The sequence below is a fragment of the Macrobrachium rosenbergii genome, chromosome 30, assembly GCF_040412425.1.
Source record: "Macrobrachium rosenbergii isolate ZJJX-2024 chromosome 30, ASM4041242v1, whole genome shotgun sequence".
NCBI classification, from domain to species: Eukaryota; Metazoa; Arthropoda; class Malacostraca; order Decapoda; family Palaemonidae; genus Macrobrachium; species Macrobrachium rosenbergii.
Window position 1 is genome coordinate 22,008,073 of NC_089770.1, and position 15,092 is coordinate 22,023,164.

A 15,092-nucleotide genomic window follows, 5' to 3' on the forward strand; every position below is an offset into this window, starting at 1 on the left:
ATTTTGCCCCCTTTTTTTTTAAATTCAACAAATGTTAAAAGGGTTTTCGTGCTTTTATTGTTTACTTATTTTCATATTTTATTAATTAAATTACAGTTCCCCAAGAACATCAAAACTGGAAAGTCATACAATGACGCCAAAGGAATCTGAGACCCTTCAGTTGGAAAACTACTAAAGGTTATTCTTTTTTAAAACAGCTCAACTATTTGGGGAAAGCTTCAGAGTTTGCAACATCAAAAGTTTAGTACGAAGAGCTTGATATTTTTATAAAACTCTCTCTCTCTCAGGAAGTTCATCGTGGATGATATCCGGAGTGGTGGCCTTTGGAAGATGAAAGATTTGAGAAACTGTTACTTTCAAATACTCTAGATTTGTGTCAAACATTTAAATGGCAAGTAAAAGATTTATCAATTTCACAAGGAGCTACATTAAATGTGAAATCTTTAACTATTAAAACGGTAAATATAAATCTAAGATAGAAGTTAATCCCTCTCGTCCTCAGTTCGAATGAAATTAAGCATGTATGTTTAGAAGGCATGGCTACTTTGTAATTTATACTGAGAGAGAGAGAGAGAGAGAGAGAGAGAGAGAGAGAGAGAGAGAGAGAGAGAGAGAGAGAGAGAGAGAGAGAATACTAGAAATTCATCACTGAGTAAAATTTCAACTTTTTCCATCTATCCCATATAAGAAAGCTGAATAGTTCAGCTCCACTGACAAAAACTCATCTTCATTTTCCATTTTTAATTTAGTGTTTTAGGCATTGGTATCTCCATTACTCTTTCTTCTGTTATATAATTTTTTTTCTGGAGCCAATAAACTTCAAGAGTAGTGACGTGTATCCTACGAAGCATATTGAAGATATCTACACGCACTGCTTTTGGATTTTGCTTTTCACTTCATAAATTCTTTAATTTCTTATCTGTTAAATTAATCGAACATATTTCAACTCTCAGTATTACAGGGATTCCAATGAGGCAATCGACTTCACTGGCAAAGTCGCAACTACATTATTAGATAATATTAATTTTTCGTACACGTATTAGTTTCATACGTGTCATTTTAATGTGTTGTTGGCCTTACGTGGTGGGACCACAAAACTTTCACTCTATACCAGTTTCGATTGTAAAACTGACATTATTACCTCTGTCCACAGCCATGTGCCTGAAATCAATTAGGTAAATTCGTAATTTGGTCCAAATTAATACTTGAGGCGGACATATGTCGACACTGAAACACTTCAGTCAAATTAAAAGGCCTGGAAGCTGGGATGTTCTTTGTTTTGCAATTTGAACCAATGCACGATGGGTAGTCAATATGCCTTTTTCTAAAGGCTGAAGGAGCGTTTTTATTTTTTTTAATAATGGATTACTGTCACAAGAATTTAAAGCTATTTTGCAGACCATGTCGACCGAGTCTCCGATAAAGGGATAAAAGTCCTCTTCACTCTGAGTTGTTAAGACACTCTGATGCCTTCACCTTCGCTGTCAGACTATCTCATAAATAACTATTAAAAACTTTCCTTCATTTAGTCTCATTTTCATAACACCTCAGTGTCTGTGCTGTCTTCATTCACCCTTACTTTTAGAATACCTCACCAATGCATGCGATAACATCTTAAATCATACGAATTGCCACAATATCTCATCAATGCCTTCACTAAATGCTTTCTTCATTCCGTCTTGTGGTAAGACTATTTCGTCAGTACCTTTCTCTTAGGTCTCATTCCTTCACTCAATAATGACAGACCATCTCATCAGTTTCTTCACCAAGAGGTCGTTTTCATTGCTTATGTTGTCAAACTATCTCATGAGCGTTTCAACAAAAAAGAATCTTCTTCATTCAGGCTTATTTCCAGATCAAAGCATCAGTATTATCACAGTTTTTGTCCATTACTCTTTATGTTAAATCGTCTTCAACTCCTGTTATCAGCCAATATCATTAGTGTCCTTATCAAAGATCTACTACCTAAATTCTTACTGTTGTCAGACTATCAAATGCGTGACAGTAGAAGGTCTTTTTTATTCACTCTTCAAGCTGTCAGACATCTCATTACTGTCTTCATTAAAGGTTCCTTTTTCACTCTTGAATTTGTCCCACTATCTACTCCATGTCCTCCCAAGAGGTACTTCTAGCGTTCTTATTTCTACTATATTCATTCTATGGCTGCCTAAGGTTCGAGGATTCTTGCCTGTCATGGCCCCAACACAAAAATGTAGAAGTGCTTTAGTATGTTCACGTCCAAACATTTTATCACTAAATAAACCAAACGAAGTTCCTATCAAAATTCTTACGAGATTTTTACCCACAAATTTCAAAGACAACGGCTCCATTCTAAAACAGAGAGAGAGAGAGAGAGAGAGAGAGAGAGAGAGAGAGAGAGAGAGAGAGAGAGAGAAGGTATAAACCAGATCAGGACTCTTAACCACATCATGCCGTATATTGGTTGGGTCTTAAAAGACGATGCAATGACCTAACTTGCATAAGCCCCACCTCACAGCAAGCATCTTCCCGTTAAATTTTTCATTTTCACTTTATATCATCCATAATTTTCCTTCCCGGGCTGAATTTTCTAAGGCATTAAACATTCATAACGCAACCGTAATATAATGAATATAGTGAAGAACTTACTTTATAAACTATATTAAAGAATTTATATATCGTAAACTATTTATATTCTTTGCAATATCGTATAAAATACGGGTTACTCTCAATATTTCGTTGCTACGAAAGCATATTGCTTTTATGAAATGAGACATTAATTTCTTTCCGGTATCAGGGATTAACAAGTATTGGAGAGTTTTTCATGCACAGACCCTTCGGAAAATAAATATTTCGTGTTTCTTATCGCCCGTATTTTCGCCATTTACAGCGACATTCATTTGGTGAGCTTCTATCTAACAGAGAAGTAACATCCTACAACTTTTCTCTTTTTGTTTTTTTGTTTTACCAAAAAGGAAATGGGAAAGCAAAATAGCCTAATTAATAACCTTCTTGCTGATTTTCCTTAACAGATAAAAATAAGACTGTTAATAAATTTCTTAAAGTAAGGACGAAGACAGCAAAATGACTAGTTTGATTAGCGCTTTACTGCAGAGCATTGCCTTAAAAAGGTTAAAAACACAAAATGCAATCACAATGACAAACCATCAATTTGAAATTACTTTCTGTAAAAAAATGAAGAGAAAATATCAAGAGCTTTTAAAGTCTGTCAGAATCTACAAAGGCACACCGGGCAAGAAAGGAGTTTCTAGCTATTTTTAGGATCTTTGAAAATAATTGTATTATGTTAAAAGAAAACAATGAAAAAAGAACTCAAGCTGATTAATCAAAAGAGAAGAAATTGTGCCCTTAAGCAAGAAACATGGAGCCAAAAATTACAAAAGGCCACACAACAAAGGCTATAGCACAGACTAAGGGTTGAAAACATTATTTTTACGGAAACCACCAAATAAAATTCAACTAATTATGGCACCGTTGCATTATTAGTAAAATTTAAGTACATTTATTGAGATAACACATACGTTACTTTTCAGGCGCAAAGAAGTTCCTTGTTGGACGAGTCGGTAGAGTTGTCGGCTAGCACTCTGCAAGGCCCGAGTTCGAGTCTCCGGCCGGCCAATGAAGAATTAGAGGAATTTATTTCTGGTGATAGAAATTCATTTCTCGCTATAATGTGGTTCGGATTCCACAATAAGCTGTAGGTCCCGTTGCTAGGTAACCAATTGGTTCTTAGCCACGTAAAATAAGTCTAATCCTTCGGGCCAGTCCTAGGAGAGCTGTTAATCAGCTGAGTGGTCTGGTTAAACTAAGGTATACTTTTTTTTCAGGCGCAAATTTTCCGGTGCCTAATAGTATACTGCGTTTTGCATAATGGGAAATGGGATATGTATGTCAAGTATATATATATATATATATATATATATATATATATATATATATATATATATATATAAATATATATATATATATATATATATATATATATATATATATATATATATATATATATATATATATATATATATATATTTAACAGACAGACAGATAGATAGGTAAAACTTACTTAACGTTTACTTTCACCATTCCTACGAATTTGAAAGTCACTTAGACTGTCACTGAAAACTGAATTATTCCAAAACTTAGCAGTCAAGGGAATGCACATAACACAAAATCAATGTCAATTTCCTCACAGTAAGTGAAGGACATGGTGTCCTTTGAGAAGGAGAAGGAGAGGGAGGACATGGTGTCCTTTTGCTCAATAGAACAGAGACTGAAGAAGGTACAAGGGCATCTTTTGTACACCAGTAAGAAGACAAATCACAATGAACTTACATAAAATCAATAATTGTGATATATTCAATTTCATGATTTCTCAAATGAAATGGAGCGATTAATGGCAGTCAATATCATTACCAATGAAATGCGACACCAACAAATAATACACATAAAGTGAAAGATAGAAGACATATTCATTATAATGCCATTCAGTTAATTAGTTGAATTAATAATATTTTATAAGTTCCTTAATCAAGATTTCAAGTAGATAATTTCAGTTTCTTATCAAATACAAAAAGAGAGTCTGTAGAGACTAAAATTGTTGACTGGAAAATAAGGACAACCTTGCCATACTAAAATGTTCAAATTAATCTTCTAATAAATCTTAACAAAACGACTGATAAATTCTTCCCTTGAAATATATGAATAAGGGAAACTTTTCTTTATTTATTAGAGTCTATATGCGTCTTAATGTTAAAATCAGGTTCATAACAGTAAAAGACTGCCATTATTTGTTACGTCAGTTCACTGACAGCTTCTGATGACATCTATAATTATTACAGTTATCGGTCTATAATAAAAACGTTTCCATATTCAGTATTCATGATGTCTGAATTAATGGCAGCTTATAACCTTTTCATTACGAGAAATTTCCTTCTTCAAAATGTCACTCTAACCTTGTAATTCTTTTGACTTTTTTAGGGCAATTTTGACATTAATGGGAACTACTTGTTTGTTTTCAGTATCAGCTACTTATCTAAAAAATGATAATGTCATTACTGAAGTATACTTGAATTTTTAGGGCAATTTTGAATTACTGGGAACTACTTGTTTGTTTTCAGTATCAGCTACTTATCTAAAAAATGATAATGTCATTACTGAAGTATACTTGAATTTTTAGGGCAATTTTGACATTAATGGGAACTACTTGTTTGTTTTCAGTATCAGCTACTTATCTAAAAAATGATAATGTCATTACTGAAGTATACTTGAATTTTTAGGGCAATTTTGACATTAATGGGAACTACTTGTTTGTTTTCAGTATCAGCTACTTATCTAAAAAATTATAATGTCATTACTGAAGTATACTTGAATTTTTAGGGCAATTTTGACATTAATGGGAACTACTTGTTTGTTTTCAGTATCAGCTACTTATCTAAAAAATGATAATGTCACTACTGAAATATACTTGAATATACTTCAGATGTGCAATCTAAAATAAGTGATGAATGAATAATGAGATCAAATGCCACAGACTTTTCTAGAAATTTTATCCCTGCCGCGACTAAACTGTAAAATGACCTTCCTAACTAAGGCCGGCTAATTAGCCAGATTCTTCTGTGAGACATACCAAGTTGGCATGACTGGGAGTATGGAACACTCTCCTTTGTGGATTTTAGGAATCCCAATAAAATACAGTAAACTCGGCCTCATGTTTTAAATGTTGGAAAGAATTAACTTTCCTTGTCCTTTGCCAGTTAATGAATGGGCCTCGTTTTTTTTACCGTTCCTATCAAATTCTTCTTGAAGTAATGTAGTAATGTAATTAAAAGATATGTTTATCAACTCGGTGAAGGTATGGGTTGGGGTACAAATTGCTCTGTGCCCAATGCCAAATGAGAAGTTAGTAAAGGGTTGTGGGGCATATGGAATGGTGGTTGAACCTCCTCTTGAAGCCAACATCGATAACATTTTGTTAAGTGGTGTAGGACCAAGGGAAACAAAAATGACAGCTTTCTCGCTGTGTGGTTTGCAAATGACAATAATAAAAAGGGCATGTGGTTCGCAGCCCCATACCCTTGACCTTCTTGCAAAAATAATTAGAGGATATTTAATTATCATTAATATCTGTGAGTCCACAATATTCATAAGAAAATCGATGGGCAGTTTTTCACGCATATCCAGGGAGCGTTAATTATATTTTTACATATATGGTTCCACGGCAAAGCAACGAATCAAAACTGGTTAAAATATATATCACTACGATATTCACTTCTTGGAGATTCTAGTAACACGTTCTTTCTGTATTTAAAACATATTTAAATAAAGGTTTAATGAACATACAGACTTTAAAAACTACCTTTATGTATTACAGACATTTTTCACACTATCATTATCGTTATAAAAATATTATTCACTGTTAATTGACGTTGTTAACCATACATGTGCTCTGTCCCTAAAAAAAGCCAAGAGAAGTTTCTAAAGGCGGAAGAATGTTTAGGAAAAAAAAAAAGCAATTTTTGGTCCCGAGTAAAAGTATTGCATTATCGTCCTCATAACTATTTCAACGTATCTCGTTTTTCTATTCCGTGTTTATATTTCTAGTGAAATTCAACAAACATACTGACACTATTTTTACATACAGTATAAATAAATATTATCAAGACATAAAATTGCATATTTTTAATAATTGCGGCTGTCGATAAATTTACTGTAGTTAAAATTCCTGATTTCGGTCATGACAAATTTAGAGCCGGGAAGAACGTTACAAGAATGATTTTCCCATTACCGTTTCTAGTAACAAATGGATCAGTGACCGATCAGTTTTGCAAGACAGAACATTTCTGAAAAATAGTCTCTTCTTTCCACCCGTTTCTATTTTTTATTCGATTTCTTTCCAATTTACCTGACTATGAATTTATTCTCGTTCGTTACCCACGCCAACGAAGTCAGACAGAAGTTATGCACTGGCCCGTGTCTGTTCAATTATAGATATGTTCGTCTGTCTCTCCATATCTCCTAAAGTGATGGAAGGATGTCAATCGAGTTTTGTGGAGAGCAGGACTAAGGGCCAAGCAAGAATTGATTAGCTTTTGAGATGGATCCAGATGAAGGTTACAGAAAATAAAAATAAAGTGTATTAATTGAGATACAATAAAGCACTTGTTATCGCAATGGAGGAGATAAGAATTCCACGGCTAAAATCAACAGGTATGACGGCAAGAAAGTGGAGGACCAGAGGGCAGACTCTGATGTAGACTTAGAGACTCCGAAGGAAAGACAACCTCCTGTATCTTACACGGCCTTAGATATTAAGGATCGATGTGATGACCAGACAAGCATGACAAGCGTGACTCGTAAGGGTCTGGTGCGAACGGCCATGGGTCATTATTGGGATCCAATATTTCTAGAGGTATTCTTCAATCACTCTCAAACAATGTAGTGGAGATGTATTCAGATGACCCACTACTACTCCTCACCTTAGACTTCCAAGATGGGGTTAAAGTGTTCATGCGATGCTTTTTGAGACGAGTTTGCGAGTTCAACAGCCAGTAAACACCACAAAGCTGTTACATGAAGTAAATAAATTAGTAAGTATATGTGTTTGTATAATGACTGTACTAACTTACTACAGGAACATTTTTTCTTTCAAGTTTTAAGAGTACTGTCTTTTTTTCCTAATTGACACTTGGCAAACATTCCACAAACTCTGTTGGGAGGACAGAACGAAAGTGAAAAAGCGCCATCTATGTCGCTTCCGGCAACCTCTTCCTACTGATGAGGGAAAAATTCCCTTTAGTGAAAAAAAGTTTGGATTATCTTCAACTTTGTTGTCACTATCACCGAGCTGAGGTATAGATAACCAAAGAGGGTGTGCAGCCCATTTACAAAACCTAATCAGTGCATCACCTGGGTCAGATATTGCTATACGGCCAATAGTTCCATTTTCATGAATAGTTTTATGGTAAAAAATAGCAATTCTATCGCAAAATACCGAATCTTTGATGGATCTCTGCTATGTGATAACGTCCATATTACATATGAATGGGAGGCGGGCAATAAAATATTTTCGCTTCGCATTTCAGACCCATATCACCAAGAGGTCCCAGAATTCTCCATAAAGGATGCACATGACATCCTTCCCTAAAGCCCTTCATGGAAAAAGGATTCCCCCTCTCCCAATAAATATATCTCCCCTCCCACTGCACTCTCCCAGACTTTTCAGGATGCTTCCTCCCCCTTTCTTCTGTGGTTCCCAAGTGATGAAACGTCAAGAGCAAACATCGGCTTCATAAGAGAAGGAAGATTCTTAATACGGCCTCTGAGGTCCAGCGATTCCTCTGCCATTCAGTGCTGGTTATGCGGTTATTAAGTCTGGTGGGAGATGGGTGTTTGTATGGAGAGAGAGAGAGAGAGAGAGAGAGAGAGAGAGAGAGAGAGAGAGAGAGAGAGAGAGATCTGGAAGCTCTTCGTTACTCTCTTCTCTACCTCTCGTAAAAATTTCCTCTTCTTTCCCGTTTACTGATATTGCATTCTCTCTCTCTCTCTCTCTCTCTCTCTCTCTCTCTCTCTCTCTCTCTCTCTCTCTCTCTCTCTTAGTAACATGCTCTTTTTGGCATCTAATTTTTTTTTTATTTTATAAAATGTATTTGGACTAATATCTGAATCAATTTTTTTATCAGGCGAAAAAATTATTTAATAAGTTAATACCGCTTAAACAGCAACACTTATATTTTTTACATTATTTCTTGACTATATATATATATACAGGGTGTTTCGAAATTAGATCGGCCCCCCCTCTACAGCATATACTAAAATCGATATTGACAAAAACAAAAGTAATTTAGAACAGGTATTTATTTAAATTTCTCTCTGAGTATTTAATATTTTGTGTGGCCTCCATCTGCCTGTACCACAGCCTGCATTCTTGAGGGGTATGATTTCAGCAAATCGAAAAAGCTGAGACTCAAACTTCATTTCCCTGAGCACTTCGGTCACCTCTCTTCGCAGGTCGTCGAGGCTAGGTATACCATCATAGTTCACTATACGCACTTCAGCACGATCCTTTAAGATACTACCAATGTTTTCACACACATTAAGGTCTGGGAAGCTACCTGGAAATTCACTTGACGAGAAGAAATCGATATCACTGTTTCGAAGCAGCTCCTGTGTCTGAAGAGCCTTGAAACATGGTGCCTTATCATGCAAAAATGTGACTTCTTCAACAGATAACACATTTTCAGGATCTTTGAGGAAAGGAAATACTCCACCAGTAAGCACAGTTTCTCTGAAGTATTCGCCATTCCATGACTGTCCTTTTTCTTTGATGATCCACATTAACTGTTTAGCTGTGAAACAGAAAAATTCCCAAACATTCAGGAAATTTCACAACTTGGCAATAGCGCACGTCATCGCTGATATCATCCAACTTTGCAACCCAAATGATGTCATTTTTATGATTTGGCTTCCTGACTGTGAAAATGAAGAATTCATCTGATGCAGCAACATGGAGAAAGTCAGCTTCATCCCAATCTTTAAGAAATGAACCACAAAACCATGCACGGTCTTCTCTCTGTTGCTGAGTGATGTTGGGCTTGCTGATAACATGAAATGGCTTGATACCAGATTTTTTCAATTCATGATATACAGCACTATAACTTCTCTTCTTTCCCCTTTTTGTTTCTAGTTCAAGCGCCAATTTACGTAAAGACTTTCTTGGTCTACCCACTGCCTCAGCTATGATGTCTTTTGACTCCTGAGAAAGGGCTTCAGGCCTTCCAAGATTCTCACTCTTTTCGTGATGACAGTCAATTGGAATTTTGTTCCAGTTTCTTTTAACAAAGGATTCATCTCTTTTAATGTATTTAGCTATACAGGAACGTGAAATGAATGATGCGCCAGCATCCCTGCCTCTCTGAAGGTTATAGCCTGGATTCGGTCAATCCATCTGATTTCCTCCGATTCGTTAGCCATGTCTGTATCTGACTCCGTCACTCAGTCTGAAAATACAAGAAATGTAAAATGAAAAATAGCTTAATAGAAACTTTAAATAATGTACTTGGAGATAGGCTATAGAAGAAAACTTCATAACTTTCCATTTGTTCTGTGGAGGGGCTCTAATTTCAAACACCTGGTATATATATATATATATATATATATATATATATATATATATATATATATATATATATATATATATATATATATATATATATATATAATGTTAAAAAAATATCCTCAGATATTTTTCTTCTTGTTTCAAATCTCCCATCGTTCACTATTCTTACTTCAGTCAGAAATATTAATAAATAAGTTTTCAATTTTGATAATGTTAAGCTTTAATTATACCAAGAGAAGGATTTAACTCAGACTTGGGTACTGGCCTATGTTAATATGAACCATAAAAAGTGTGTTTTAATCGATAAATTATGTGGATTACAGTAATTGTGGCATATGTTGAGTAAGCATCGTAAATTCTTTTTTCATAAACGGGTTTGAATATATCCTAAGCCCTATGGGAAAAATGTGAAGCCATATAACATCTTTACAAAGATACCACAACGATTTAAGAAGCAGCTGTAAGAGACTGGGAATGCTGGTTTTCGATGTTGGGTTGAGGTTCATTTAGAGTTAGACCGCTCTCCATGATAAAAATTTACTGAAATGGTAATTTGCCGTCTTTCGCAAATCAGTTTTAAATTTCACTGATAGAAGTAACTCGCTGATGTCAATAAAAGAAGCCTAAAAATTACAGTAAAATCTGCCCAATTCCGATCTATCAATTGAACATCATGTTCTGAGCTTTGACTGGCGAAAGAATTCATTTTAAAATATTTCAAAATTTCTTACAGCAGGGAGGAGAGGACTGCCCATAGCACAGCCGAATATTGCTTATAAATGCTGCCATAATAAAGGAAAATATTTTTTTTATAATGCACATCGCAAACACACACACACACATATATATATACACATAGAAAATAAAAAATAAATTAAAACATGCTTTTATTAAAACAGACTAAAAGCTACAAAATAATTTTTTGAGACACCAGGATTTTCTTACAATTAATCATGTCTACAAAAATAAAAGAGTGGGCGTTAGACATGGAAGGAAATGCTACAAGAAATACAAAAATAAATTTCTTTTCTTGTAGCATTTCCTTCCATGTTTAGCTCCACGCTTTTATTTTTGTAGACATGATGAAGTGTAAGAAAATCCTGGTGGGTCTCAAAAAATTATTTTGTACTTTTTAGTGCATTTCAATAAAAGCATGTTTTAAAAAAATAATTATATTTCTTGTTTTATACTTTTTTAGTTTTGACAGAAATTGTAACCGATTTATGATTGTAACTGAACGTGATATCCTGTCGAGCCAAAGAAGGTTTGAAAAATCCGTAGAGTTATTAACGTATTCTACCAAGTCAAACAAACTCTGAGATACTGGGAGAGGTCACTGTAGGGTTACTAGAGGTCACTAATGAACTACTGATCATGTAAGATTATACTGTCACCGGGAATAAGTAACCATGAAAAACTTCAAGTCCATCAGACAAAGGGAACAGGTCGAAAATTGAGTTACAAGATTTGACCAAAACAGACAGACAGACGCAGAAGTCAAGTTAAATAAAAGCATGTAAAAATATACACATTTCTTCGATACGTACTGTCTGGCGTTTGAAGCTCCCAGGTAACGTTTATCAGTTATAATTCCATTTCGGTGATATTCCCGAAGTACACAGAACTGGATATTATACATATACATATATATATATATATATATATATATATATATATATATATATATATATATATATATATGTATATATATATATACATATACATACATACATACATACATACATACATACATACATAAATGGTCCATAAAAGGAAAAGTAGCATGGTAAAGACTTACATTTCTGCTGATACCTTCACTACAGATGAACACGTCTCTGCCTTTTGCCAGTTTATGCTGTGATCCGAATTATTCATACCTACGAAAATACAAAACAATTTTTATACCAATTTTACTGCCTGAAATGTTGCCACCAGATTCTTTGGTATTTCCTTAGCACCGAAAATGTAAATAAAACTAATCCAAGATTAATGAATCAAGTTCAAATTTTCACTATCTACAAAATACCATACAAATGCAATAAAATGTGTGTATATATATAATATTGCATTATATATACATATATATATTATATAATATATATACACATATATATATATATAATATATATATATATATATATAAACGTGTTTGTGTGTTTTTATGAGCGTTTCAGCCAGGTGTGCGAGCGTGACAGAGCTTTAAGACAAACAACAATTGTGAACGCTGTTGGAAATCTGGACACTAAGGAGTGTACGATGAGAAATTCACCATGAAGTGAAAATGAAGACACGCCTGAGAGAGAGAGAGAGAGAGAGAGAGAGAGAGAGAGAGAGAGAGAGAGAGAGAGAGAGAGAGAGAGAGAGAGAGAGAATCCATAGTTTCTTGTTCATTGCGCTGTTCATACAAGAAGGAACTGACCCTTCGAGAGATCCTTAAACTTGAGGACCTCCCCGACTCGACAGGCTTGAACTAATGTCGTTTAGCAAGAATCCCAAGACGCCACCGACTTAACCACAGGCTGAATATTCAACAAAATAACTTTTATAAGTAAAATGTTAGAATTAGGCATCAAAAATTAATGGTAATAAAAATTAAAAACATAACAATGAAGCAGGAAAAAATTTAACAAAAGCGTAAAAAAAAAAATTGGCAGAAAAGTGTAAATAAAATAAGTAATGATACACTGACAACATACGCAATAAAAATGTAAAACAATCTGAAAAGATTTTGAAAAGGTCTTTAAAATATTTTGAAAAGACTGCTTTAGTTAAACTACAGAACGGAAAATAGTTAAAGCGTATAGAAATTTTAATTCAATATCTAGCGATTTGTTTTGGCTGAAAATGATCATTAAGCCATAAAATACTCAATTAAATTTCGTTTCCTTTTATTCTATGTCTATGTCTATGTCTGACGGTTTATCAAGTATCCCTTCTTTCGCTATTAAGCGTTCAGACGGGATTTCCAAATAACTTATATTTTAGTTAAAATTACAAAAGTTTAAAAGTCTATGTAATGTAAAGAGGGTTAATTGCATTTGTCTCAGTATTATAGCTGAGTGAAAATAAATGGGTTTTCAATAGCTTTTGAACTGAAAGATATTTTCAGCACACTTAACTGATACCGGAAGTTGATTATACAATCTAGGAGCACAGTGCTTAAAAGTTCTCGTACCCAGAGTGGTCGTTGCACGAGGCTCATCAAGTCTGAAATCATCACGGGAAAGGCGTGTATGAACACCAGGCCCAACTACGTATCTTTTCAGGCAACCTTAAGATACAATGGTTCTCCCGTGCTAATAGCTTGATATGTTAAGACGCAAAGTTTAAAAATAATCCTTGCTTTAACTGGTAACCAGTGTAATTTAATTAAGGTTGGAGTAATATGTTCTCTCGGGGATATACCAACAATTAGTCTAGCAGCTCTATTCAAAATCATTTGAAGTTTCTTAAGTCGATAATTAGGTAAGTTGTAATACAACGAGTTACAATAGTCTACTCTACTAACTACCAAACTATTAATTAGCAGCTTAGTGGCATCTTCGTTAAGATATTTTCTAATGGATGCGATATTCCTCAGATGATAATTTGCGGTCCTAACCACATTGTTAATATGTTCATCAAATGTCAAAGAACCATCAACTACTACCCCGAGATCTCTGACTTTATCAGTTAACAAAATATTCTCCTTATTGATGGAGATGCTATTAACGTTATCAAACTTTCTTAAGTTATATTTAGTGCCAATTAGAATACATTCAGTTTTATTTTCATTTAGTTTCAGCTTTTTCTTTTGCATCCATTTCCAGAAACATCTGCCATGAGTCTATCAATAACAGCTTGATCTTCAATCATGTCATCCACTATTAAATAAAACTGGGTGTCATCAGCAAAAATTTACATTGAACGCCATGTAATTTAAATATCCAAGACAACTCGATTGTATAAATACTAAAAAGAACCGGGCCAAGTACGCTTCCTTGTGGAACACCCGTGGTGAGCTTTCTACTTTCAGAATATCTATCTTTAACCTTCACCTTGAAAGATCTATTCGATAAATAGTTATTAAACCATTTAAGAGCATCCCCATCGATCCCAATAGCAGTCATATCCTCTATTAACACTTCATGAACCACTGTATCAAAAGCAGCGCTAAGATCTAGGAGAATAAGCAAGCTACATTTACCGTCATCAGAGAAACCTAACAAATCATTAATTACGGCACAAAGAGCTGTTTCAGTAGAATGGAATTTCGATAAGCCGACTGATCTTCAGGAATAGCTCAATTACTTTCAAGTGCTGACTGAGTTGATCTAAAACGGAAGTCTCGATCATTTTTGACAAAAAGACAAGTTAGAAATTGGTCTGTAAGATTTCAATTCTTGATGATCAAGGGATCCTTTAAGAGATGGTTTAATGATAGCAACTTTTTCAGAGGACGGGACTAAGCTCTTAGTAATACTCAAGTTGACTATACGAAGCTGCAATTGCAATAACCTATCTATGTTCGGGGCATCGATGACCTCATTTATTGGAAAAGGATCGTTACTGCAATAAGAGCGGCCAGAACTAATGAACATAGTTTTGTAAGCATCGAGTGAAATTGGCTCAAACTGCAAAAACTTTGAGAAAGGAAAATCAGGAAAGTAAGGATAGGGGCAAGAAACATCAGTTGTGAAGTTACAAAGTAAACAGGCAACCTTTGACTCAAAGAATTCAGCAAATTCATTTGCCAATTCAAGCTCAGACCTCCGTCTGGTAAAACATGCCTCTTAATTTTCCCTAAAAGTTCATCGAACACAGAATACAGCCTTTTGATATTGGAGCCAACCTCAGTTACTTTTTCATTATAATATGTCTTCTTTACATTTCTTAATAATCTATTTACCTCATTCCTAGCTTCCACATATAACATTCGATTTCTCTTTGTTTTATGCTTATGCCAACGTGACTCTGCCAACCTCCGTTTTTTCCTAGC